This window comes from Lacerta agilis, chromosome Z (genome assembly GCF_009819535.1).
Source record: "Lacerta agilis isolate rLacAgi1 chromosome Z, rLacAgi1.pri, whole genome shotgun sequence".
Lineage (NCBI taxonomy): Eukaryota > Metazoa > Chordata > Lepidosauria > Squamata > Lacertidae > Lacerta > Lacerta agilis.
Window position 1 is genome coordinate 1,726,727 of NC_046331.1, and position 12,029 is coordinate 1,738,755.

Genomic DNA, 12,029 nt, shown 5'->3' on the forward strand with positions numbered 1-12,029 from the left:
ACCAGAGGCCTTTCCCTCCTCTGGGTCCAAATATGTATAAAGAAAAAACTGGCCCTCAGTTTGATTTCTCTTAGCAGAATTAGCTAAGAGCCTGGAATTTATGTTGCTCTGATAGTGGAATTTTATTTATTTTTTTGACCAGGTAAACTAAAGACTTGGATGCAGAATCAACACCAGAAATTCCCCTAATATATTGGCAAAACAATTTCCCCTAATATACTGCATTTTGCATTTTGCACTGGTAACCCCTATAATATGGTTTTTGTACACCTGTTGAACTTGGTTGGAGAACAGAAATCCAAAACTCAGAGACATGTGAGTATTTGATGGTGGTGGTTTTTCAGCTCTCATGAAGACAGCCCTGTTTAGGGAAGTTTTTAATCTGTGATATTTTAAATGTATTTTAATATTTGATGGAAGCTGCCCAGAGTGGCTGGGGAGACTCAGCCAGATGGGCAGGGTACAAATAATAAATTGTTGTTGTTGCTGTTGCTGTTGTTGTTGTCATGTTGTTTCAGAAAGTGGCAAGTAGCCAAGTTCACCTATAAATGCAAATCAATTTAAATCCTCCCCCCCCCATCCCTTGTTCCAACTAAGTAATACATATGGGGGGAAGGGAGGGAATGAGCAGGGGTGTGGGAGAGTGAATAGGGAATGAACAAAGGGAAAGGGAAATAACCCTTCTGTGAACTTTCAAGAAGGGGGGGTCAGCAAACTTTTTCAGCAGGGGGCCGGTCCACTGTCCCTCAGACCTTGTGGGGAGCTATTTGGGGGGGGGATGAACGAATTCCTGTGCCCCACAAATAACCCAGAGATGCATTTTAAAGAAAAGGACACATTCTGCTCATATAAAAACACACTGATTCCTGGACCATCCATGGGCCGGACTGAGACCCCGGGCCTTAGTTTGCCTACCCATGTTCAAGAATCTCCACGTGCCTCTGAGGGGGAGCTCAGTGGCATAACACCCCTGCTTTGCAGGCAGAAGTTCTCAGGTTCAAACCCTGGCATATCCAGTTGAAATAACTTCAGGGAGCTGATGGAAGTGGCTTCTCTCTCTCTCTCTCTCTCACTGCCTGGGAGCCTCGAAAGCCACTGCTGGCAATCAAAGCAGACAACACTGGTCCAGATGAACCCACCCACACTCTAACTCTAGCATAAGGCAGCCTCTGCTTCTGTAGACTCAGTCCAGATGTTTTCGACTATGACTCCCACCAATCCCTACACCATAGATAGGGCTGTGCTGATGCAAGTTGTAGCCCAAAGCATCTGGAGGGCACCAGAGGTTGGTAACGAATACAGTATGGAGAAAGATTGGTGAGAATGCATCGCTTTTTAGCCTCTCAGCCTTGCTAAAGAAGAAACAGAAGTCATGTTGAAACGTCTGGACAAAAAGCGTTAACACAGAGAAAATTTGCAAGCATGTTAGCAAAGACTAATTGATCTTGTGGGGCTGAGTTTGAAGCTTGTGGTCAGGGGAAAAGTCATCAACACTTTCTCCCCCCCCCCCACTCCCCATGAATGCATTATGGACTCTCCTCCTCCTGAAAGGAGCCAAAGCATGCATATTTTCTAAATTCATAGCCACCACAGAATTTCCATTTTCCTTGTGACAGACTCTGTACAATTATTGGCGTAATTATTCTTACTGCTATTTAAATTTCTATATCTGGCACTTCAACCCTAACACTGTGAAAGCAAAACCATGCCCAATCAAACAAGGTTCAGTAATGCGATCATCAAAATTATTAGAATAGTCTTTACTCAGTCTGTTCCCATGTATGCCAAGCAGGCATCCACACACACACACACACACACACACACACAAACTCGCACCCTGCAGATCACATTCAAAAGGAAAAACAGAGACCCAGAGGAGGATTCGCCTGGGAAAAGTCCATCCACAGCAGAAGCTGGGTGCCAACTCCATTAGCACACAGGTCACTGGGTGAAATTTGAGCCACCACACCTCTTTGCAAAAACAGCCCATGGGAGACTCATCATTGCACATTGCATCCCTCCCTCCCCCCTCCCTGCACTATGAGAAAGCACAAAGAACTACCTGAGGGACGGCTTTTCTTTTCTGTTTTTACGGAAAGAATCCAGATGTTTCCAATGCTTTCTGGAATCAGTACAGGAGGTTGTGTCTGGTTGCTAGGAAACAGTATATATTCACGCCAGGGCTGCTACTGTTGAGTCCTAAGGCAGCAGCCCAGAGATCATCTAGTTCACACTACTGGCTAACAGGCAGAGATGTCCAGCTAATCACCACAATCCAGATCGATCTCTCTCTCTCTCTCTCTCTCTCTCTCTCTCTCTCTCTCTGTGTGTGTGTATTCACACCTATGCCACGATGGGCACGTGGTGCAAATAACATAGCTACAGATAATAGCTCGCACAAGGAAGCCAAGCCACGTGACCCAGGGGGAGGCAACTTGCCCTCAGTCCTGGCCAGGCTAGGGCTTTGGAGATACCTGGAGGGTGAACCGACTGTTCTGAGCTTTCCACAGTCTGGGCTGGTGGGCCTGGGGTCCTGCTCTGTTAACCCAGCAAAACGCAAGGATTCACACTGCCAGACAATTTTGAGGGTTGATGCTGCAGCTATATGAGGCTCCACGTCCCGTTCAAAGTCCTTGAGGTTCCAGTCCGGAGTTTCATTGTTTTATTTATTTGTTGCATTTAAAGCCCACCTTTTCTCCAAGGAGCTCATGGTTCTCCCCTCCTCCTCATTTAATCCCCACAACCGTGTGAGGTGGGTTAGGCTGAGAGGCTGCCTGGTAAGCTCCTTGGCCAAGTGAGGATTCAAATCGTGGTCTCCCAGACCAAAGCTCTAAGCAGCACTACACCACACTGGCTCTTTAGATTTGGATCCACGCTGGCTACAGCTGCTGGAATTTGTATTCCCAAAGCACCTGGAGAGCACCAGGCCGAGGAAGGCTGCGTTTGGAATAAACTCCCTTCCCATTTCCCAACACAGGGAGTGGTGAAGTCACAAGGGGCAAACGAATCCCATCCCATTCCATCCATCCATCCCTAGATGTGCTTTACAAGTCAAGGTCTCCTCCGGTTGCCGCAGCAAAACTGAACAGGCCCCTGGCAGGCCAGGAGGAAACTCAGCAGCCAGTGAAAACTGAATCCTGCCCCAGGCCAGAAGCATCTTTGCCAAATGCATCCCTGTGACATTTGCCACACACAAAAAACCACCAGCAGCAAATATAGGTTGGATCATATTTAGCATTTGCACCAAAAACAGCAGAAGCCACAAAGAATAAGTCACCTGGTTGCGTTTTATGCAGATTTACCAGAATTCCAAAGCAAGCAAAACCAAGCACAACCGTATTTGTATAGTGCTGTGGATGTGGCACCGCACTTTGCAAGAAGTACAAAAGGAGAGTCTCTACCCCAAGGATCTTAGAATCCATCATTCAACACAGCAGAAGACAACTGAGGTAGGGGAGGGCAGTAGGAGGGCTAAAAGTCATGCCAACTTGTTGCGGTAACACCTACCTAGGGTCTAGTTAACAGTGGCAGGGGTGGGGCGTTTGGTGGCAACCTTTTCATCTGGCCCAGCTATTCATGCCCAGCTATTTCACATCCCTGCTTCCATTTGTCAGACTGCAATCACCATTACAAATTGCAAATGCATAAAATGGAACAAAATACATTACAGTACACAGTTAAAATAATGATTAAAACCAATGCACTGAAGTGAATGGACATGAGTAACTACTGCTACTTCTTACTTCTTATTTATACCTCACATTTTCACCTGACAGGACTCAAGGCAGCTTACAAGTGTGAAGAAGTGTGCATGCACACGAAAGCTCATACCAGGAACAAACTCAGTTGGTCTCTAAGGTGCTACTGGAAAGAATTTTCGATTTTGTTTTAAATAAAAAGAATAATTACTAAAATAAAAAGAAACATTATTGTAAAACAATAGAATTAAAGTTATATACATATATAACATTTTTATTTTTATTTTACAAATAATTACAATAAAAACAGCACAGCACAGCCCCACCCCATTCATTAAAAGCAGTCAGTTCCCAAAAGCCACTTGGAACAAGGTCTTCCCCCTGATGGCAGGCAGTCAAACTTACCGGTAGGTTCAATTATTTCAGTGGACCTACTCTGAGTAGAACTTCGTTGGCCACAACCTATCACTATTACTACTACTATTGTTAAAGGCTGCAAACGGCTGGCAAATCCAGTTCTGTAAAAAGGATGAGTTTGAGAAGGGAGTAGAAAACCCACCCAGCCCACCCCTGGGGGTTAGGGAATTAACCCAAAATGGCTCTTAACGGAAACCCCGTTACAAAGGTGGGCCGTTATCGGCAACTGATCTCGCTTCTGTTAAGTGATACCTTCAAAGAAACTGGATTTTTGTTTTAAAACGTCAGGACTTTTTCTACCTTAAGAAAACCCTTATGGGTAGGAGAGAGAAATCTGTAATGAGGCGGAGAGAGAGAGAAAGCGCGCTCAAACCCATCACTGTTGGGGGTCTGCAAAGGCGGATGGGGCAGTTGCGCTGAGCACGCCCGTGAGCCTTCCTTCGTCTGCCCTCCCAGCTCACCCATCGTTCTCTGCCCTTCCTGCCTAAGCCTAGACGATAAATTTAGGGTAATCCGCGGAGAGAAAGGAAGGCGCTTTACCCGCGCTCAGAGGAAATCGATTTAGGGGATTTCTTCACCTGTTCCACCAAACGGGTCTCGGCGCTCAGATGAAACCGCTCTTCTCCTGTCTGTAGGACAAATCACCGGTTTGGGTCGTTTCTTCCTACGTCTTGGAGGAGAAAGAACTTTACGCGCTGGCCAGCAAAGCTAATGGGCCGAGGAGGAGGAGCGCACTCACCTGCTGGGGGCCCCGAGGCGTTCTCAGCTTCTGCTGGAAGGCGCCTTGCTGCCTTCTTCTCCTCTTGCCGGCTGGAGTGCTGCCTCTTTCCGGCGAAGCGGAGGTGCGCCGTGCGTAAATGCACAGCGGGCGCCGGTTTCCGATGAGCTCTCCAAGGCGCGCTCCGCCGCGTTTAGCTCCCGGCAGCCCAAGTCTGGGGGAGAAAGGCGAGGCAGTCGGGTTCAGCGCCGCCCTCTGGACAAACAAGAGCTCGGTGCCATCGGGCACTTCACAAGCAGCGGAGAATGGATTGAATCCGACGCGCTCTTTGACGGCCGCGGAGCGCTACGCGAAAACTTTCAGTGGGTTGTGAAGGATGACGCTTACTGTCTTCAGTATAAACGTGTCTCCCAATTGCATATAAATCAGTGTGCACGTGACACCATAATCGCCATACAAGTGTTTTCGTGTTAGTTTTTAATAGATCACAAGAGATAATTCGTTAGACGGTGGTTTTTACCTGCCTGTTATAATCGCACATTGGCAACAAAATGCTTAAAATAATAAAGAAACTAAAACACAACCTACCCGTTAATCAGCCGGAGCCTTAATTTTCCCAATTTATCCTTGCATGCACTTTTAAAACACTGAAAAATTGCATTGTTGGCTGCCTGCATCCAACAGTGGAAGCCGGTTTTCTGGCATTCAGGTGCGATGACAGGAAAACGCCACCAATTAGATTTCCATCTCAGGTGCTGAATAACATTTTTACCTGTAACTGCTTTCAGAATGTTTTTGCTGCAATTCTTTTAGAAGGCTTTCACTTTTTAATATAATCCATTTGTTTTTGTCTTTGTTTTAAAATAGCTTATCTGTTGCCGGACTCATTTGAGAGAAAGGTCAGGATATTAATTCAATTCAATAAAATAATAAATATTAAACACACAGGAGCCTAGCCAGAACAGAGCTGCTGGCAGTCCTAATATCTTCCCTTACTTACTCAGAAGTAATCATGTTTGTGCAGTGGGGCCTACTTCCTAGTAAGCTTGCTCATGATTCCAGGCTACATTACGGTGCAGGATCTAAATGCTGTGGCTTCTTTGAATCCATAATTTTCTTTACTTAGAAAGGAATGTGGTGGTTTTTACATCATTAACCCACAAAGGCTGTGATTAATCCATGCTGAGGAAAACCGCTAAAAAGCAGCATCCATCTGTCAGGTGCATGAACATTTATTTACTTATATTCATTACATTTATGTTCTCCAGTGATACTTGTGGTGCCCCCCCCCCACCCGGTTTTATTCAAACAGCAGCACTGCAAGGTAGAGTGGGATAGAGGGGCTGGGAGATGGTGATGGGTTGAGCAGAAATTTGACCCATGTGTTGTAACACAACCCACCACTCCATCATTCCGTTTCTCAGTATTAAAGATGCGTATAGTTACCATATGAATTGCAATGTGCAATGTGCTTTGGAACATTAAATCCTGCTGCTGTTTTCTCTTGATGGGGAGCTTGAGGATCCTGAATGTTATCTACAATTGAATAACATTAATTGAATGCGCATTGAACTTTCTCTCTCCCTAACCTGGAAATGACCTTTTCTCCTGCCCCCAAATTGATTATTAAGACTATTTTTAGCCCTTCAAGTGGAAACTCAACTCTGCAATTATGAGTTGGCTTTCCTGCATGTCGCTGTCCACCTCTTCAAGCTACTTGAATGCATGAAGTGGGGGGAAATAATTAACTTTAAGGCTGTCTTATGGCGATCAAGTTCAGTCCTTTGCCAGAGGGTGCTTGGAGGACATTAGACCTTGACATGGCTGTGCATTAATGCTTGTTTAGTGCACCACCAGCCTCCATATTCCAGAACAATCTGCCTCTCAATATCAGAGGCTGCAGAGCAACAAAGAGAGAAAGTTATTGTCCTCATATCTTCCTAGCTGAGGATGGAACCTGCATGTCCAAAGACAGTCTATCTCTGAACATCAGTTGGTAAGGTAGGCATGGCTAACCTGTGGCCCTTAGGAGATCTTTAGACTCCAGCTGCTGTCAGCCCCAACAAGCATGGCCAGTGGGCAGAGATGGTGGAAGTTGGTGTCCAGCAACATCTGAAAGGCCACTCACCTCTGGTATATATGACTGCTTCCCAGAGAGCAGCCTTCCCTGACCAGGTGCCCTCTAGCTATTCAGTACTAGAACTCCCACCAGCACTACCCAGCATGGCTGTATGAAGCAAGGCCTTGTGGGACTTGTAGCCCAAAACAGACCAGGAAGCCCATGTCAGGGACTGTTAGGTCCAGTCTGGTTGAGCAGCAGTCAGGGGTGGGGAAGGGAGACAAGACTGTGGGCAACTGCCCATGGGCCCTACTGTCTGGTGCCCCCTCACAGCTATAGAGGGGGGGGGAACTGTCTCAGTGAGGAGCTAAAGGCACCCGGAGCCTTCAGGGCTTGCCAGCATGGTGCCTGAGAGGGCAAGGGGACCTTTGGAGACGTCATCTGCTGCCTGTGCAAGTTGCCCCCCCCCTGAGCACCCTTAACTCATTGCTTCTTTCATTATGAGGGGATGAAGGTGATTACTTCCTATCTCCCTTGCAAAGTACTGGTATAGGTTTGGGGGGGGGTGTTAGGGGGAGGGGTAGTAGCTCTGGTGGGAAACATGCAGTGCTGCTTCTCAGGTAGTTCATCCCCCCCCCTTGGTCCCCACCCTGCACTCGACTCTCGCCTGTGGCTCCTAGAAGCTGCCAGCATGTGACAGCAGCCACAATCCTGAGAGCCGGCTGCATCAGGTGAGGGTAGCGGCCAATGGGTCACAAACCCTCAGTGAGTTTGGGACTCCGTGTGTGAAGACAGCCTCCGAAGGATTGAGCAGACAAGACCAAGAATGGGTCCAACAGTCAAGAAGGTGGTATCTACACATGCTGTAGAGGGCCATGTGGGGCCCATCCACCTGGGAAGAAGGAAAGCTCTGGCCCTAAACCTCCACTGCCTTAGTTGTAGGATAACTTCAAGAAAAGAAAAGACGAAAGAGTAAACTCTGCACAAATCCAGAGTAGAATATGGATGGTGGATGGTGCACTCTATTGTCTCCTGAGACAGATGCCAACATGGTTTGAGGACTCAGTCTGGATTACATTTTTGGGTCCCTTCCAAACCTTCGATCTTGTATCTGTAAGTGTAGGGTGGCATCCATTCCGGGGGCGTGGCGCACTGGCCGTGGGGGGCGTGGCGTGTGTCCTGGGGGTGTGGCGTACTGCCCATGGGGACATGGCGCCTGGTGCGGTGGGGGTGTGCGCACAGCCTGTGTCGGGGGGGCCCTCGATGGTACCCCCTCCTCAATAGTGCAGGGGGCGGTGCGCTCCCCCCACATTCCTCCGCCAGTGCCTCCATCCATTCATCTCTGACTGATCATGGACTTAGGGGACTCAGTCCCTTGGGGAGTTGGGCAGCAAAAGCCAAACCCCCTACTTTTTCTATAACAACTGTAAAATGGGGCAGAGTGTGTAGAAAGGAGAAAAAGTGAGTTGAGAGAGAGAGAGAGCGAGAGCGCATGTGCACAAATTTGAATCCAGTGAAACAGATCCTCTTGAGATTGCAGTTTTTTCACCACCATCCCAGCTCACAATTGACTGAACATTAAACATCATGGATCTGCTGCTTTGCAGTGAGGGCCGACCCTTCCATGAGACAAAGTGAGACAGCTGCCTTGGGTGACAAATTCTGAAGGGTGGGAAGTGGCTAGAAATGTGGGTCATTTGGCCTGCCCTACAAGCTCTAAGCTAGCTTGCTGCCCTAGCACCCTAGGGTCCATCATCACAAGAGCTGAGGAAAGACTCAACTACCAGTCTAGTCAGATTTTGTGCACAGAATGGGGAATGCACTGTTGCCTCAAACAGCAAAATGGCTTGGGCTGCTCCTGTTTGCAGCACTGTCATGCACAGAAACATGGTTCTGAGCGTAGATCTTTATGGAACCTCACCATTTTCATCAAGAACACCCACAAAAACCACTATCAAAATCATAGGTCTTCCCGACTTCCGGCGGCGACGCCATTGCGGGTGGTCGTGGGCTGCTTCGGCTGCGAAGCGCCCAGTCCATCCCGGGGGTTTGGAGCCCCGCTACCGCAAAGCGGGGCTCTGGTGGGGTGCGGGAAGAGCGTCCCGCACCCTGGGCTCCCCGGCTGTGCCCGTTGTGGCTCCGAACCCTTCCCTCGCTCCCCCTGTAAAGGGGGAGTGGGGGTGAAGGGACGACGGAGCCGGGCTATAGGGGACATGCCCCAACCGGGATGTAAATGCGGCGGCAAAGCCTGTGATGAGCGTCTAAGTTCTACCTGTCTTTAGTGAATTGAAAGAACCCGGTGGTTGTGAGTATTTGATGACTTTGATTGACTTTTATATCTTTGGAACGATCCGGGGGGAAGAGGAAAAGGAGCCTACCTCCCTCCCTTCGGGAGAGAAAGAAAATAACCAGTTTGAGTGACTGCTGCTACAATAATGGATACAAAGTGTTTGGAATTTGAAAACTGAGACTGCTGAGATTTCCCTTTGGGGATTAAGTGGGCAGAAAATATCTCCTTTTAAAGTTTTGATCTTTACACTCTGGCTTCAGAAAAAATGGCGATGGGAAATTTGGACTGACGTGGGAAACAATTGAAACAAAGGAAGGAAGAGACAGGAACTGAAATCTGACACTCACCCTCTCCTCCAAAATGCTGGACTTCGTGTTTGAACTTGTTTTGAACTCTGGTCTAAAGGAGGAAGAAATGTTTGCTGTCTTGAGGCTGGAACTGCTTAATCGGAAATTGCAAGTTTTGAGTGGGATTATAAATAAAAAACTTACTTCCCACAGAGGAGGCTTTTCAAAAGTTTTACACAATGGAAGAAAACCTTGGCAGAGAGTTAGGAGGGGTACTTGAAGGATGGTCTGAAATGGCTGGGCGACTCCGGGAAAAGGAACCGTTTTCTGGGGGTGGCAGCCCCGGAACGGGAAAATTTACAATATCCAGACCCCGAGGTGGGAGCTCGGGGGTATGGGACATGGAATTAAGATATCTACAAGAAGAAGAAGTATGGTATAAAGAAACGGAGGAGCCTAGAAATGGTGTGATGTGTACCCTGAAACTTGATGCAAGGTCTGTTGTGAATACTGCCTGGATCTGTGGACATTTGGTAAAAGAAGACATCTCGAGGATTGGTTCCGGCGAAAGACAGAGAAAGACAATGGACAGAGGGGGGGTGGGATGAAGTACTAAATGTAAAATTCAAATGGTCTGCTATGGTATCTGAAATCGGAGAGTGAAGCTTGTTAATTATAAGTTTATTTTGAATAAGTAAGGGGATATTGGATTTTAAGTTAAAGCAGCATGATAATGGACAGAAGAAATAAGTTTAGTTTTTATAAGAATATTTTGTTAAGATTTACGATATAATAGGATGATGAAGATAATTGTGTTATCTTTAATTTAAGTTAAATTCTTTTTTATTGAGAAAAGGTGTTAAGAAAGTAAAATATGGATTTAAAACCGAAGGTGAAAAGGCAGGGGAAGTCAAACGTCAAGATTCGGAAATAGAATTTTTTTTTTTTGCTAGGTATATAAACAAGAAGAAGAATCCTGGCATTATGTGTATTTGTAATTGTTTTGTATTTGTAGGTGTGGGTCTGGGTTTGTGTTGTATTATGAAAATGCTAATAAATTCTTCTAAAAAAAAAAATCATAGGTCTTCCCTTGACAGGGCAGCATACTAGTCATAATGGCTACATGCTGGGATTTATACATCTGCAAAATATTTTTACATTATATATGAGAGCCAGTGGTGGGGTAGTGGTTAGAGTGCTGGACATTGGGGAGACCAGGGTTCGAATCACACACTGAGCCATGAAGCTTACCTGGTGTGGCCTTGGGGAATAATCAGAATAACCTGCTTCACAGGGTTGTTGTGGGAGCTTTATTAACTATGAACCCCAAAATGTGAGACTCCCTCCAAACCGGCTGCCAAAGTTTTGCAATGATTTTGCACCGGAAGAAATATCAACAACCTCAGATATGCTGATGACACAACCTTGGTGGCAGAAAGTGAGGAGGAATTAAAGAACCTTTTAATGAGGGTGAAAGAGGAGAGCGCAAAATATGGTCTGAAGAGCCAGTGTGGTGTAGTGGTTAAGAGCGGTAGACTCGTTATCTGGGGAACCGGGTTCGCGTCTCCACTCCTCCACATGCAGCTGCTGGGTGACCTTGGGCTAGTCACACTTCTCTGAAGTCTCTCAGCCCCACTCACCTCACAGAGTGTTTGTTGTGGGGGAGGAAGGGAAAGGAGAATGTTAGCCACTTTGAGACTCCTTCGGGTAGTGAAAAGCGGGATATCAAATCCAAACTCTTCTTCTTCTTCTTCAACATCAAAAAAACTAAGATCATGGCCACTGGTCCCATCACCTCCTGGCAAATAGAAGGGGAAGAAATGGAGGCAGTGAGAGATTTTACTTTCTTGGGCTCCATAATCACTGCAGATGGTGACAGCAGTCACGAAATTAGAAGACGCCTGCTTCTTGGGAGAAAAGCAATCACAAACCTAGACAGCATCTTAAAAAGCAAAGACATCACCTTGCCGACAAAGGTCCGTATAGTTAAAGCTATGGTTTTCCCAGTAGTAAGGTATGGAAGTGAGAGCTGGACCATCAAGAAGTCTGATCGCCAAAGAATTGATGCTTTTGAATTATGGTGCTGGAGGAGACTCTTGAGAGTCCCATGGACTGCAAAAAGATCAAACTTATCCACCCTGAAGGAAATCAGCCCTGAGTGCTCACTAGAAGGACAGATCCTGAAGCTGAGGCTCCAGTACTTTGGCCACCTCATGAGAAGAGAAGACTCCCTGGAAAAGACCCTGATGTTGGGAAAGATGGAGGGCACAAGGAGAAGGGGGCGATGGAGGATGAGATGGTTGGACAGTGTTCTCGAAGCTACTAACATGAGTTTGGCCAAACTGCAGGGGGCAGTGGAAGACAGGAGTGCCTGGCATGCTCTGGTCCATGGGGTCACGAAGAGTCGGACACGACTGAACGACAACAACAAAAATCAGGGGTCATAGCCATCAAACAAGGCTGGGTTTTGGAGTGACACCCATCACCTCCAGTTTAGAGTATCAATTATTCGGTTTGGGTGTGTGCTGCAAAACCACCACAAAACTTTGGCACTGGTTTG

The 12,029-nt window shown here is 46.9% G+C and overlaps 1 protein-coding gene across 2 annotated transcripts in view; it reads right to left on the reverse strand.

Annotated features, from left to right (window-relative positions):
- Positions 1-5,191, reverse strand: part of LOC117040281 (dual specificity testis-specific protein kinase 2-like) — a 28,476-nt gene extending 23,285 nt beyond the window's left edge. Inside the window, exon 1 of one of the 2 annotated variants that reach the window (XM_033137959.1) lies at positions 4,855-5,191. The gene's annotated coding sequence lies outside the window, so the exon portion shown is untranslated. Of the gene's footprint in view, positions 1-4,693; positions 4,813-4,854 lie in introns of those variants that run through there. The other variant, XM_033137960.1, reaches the window with a different exon arrangement.
- Positions 5,192-12,029: the final 6,838 nt, after the last annotated feature.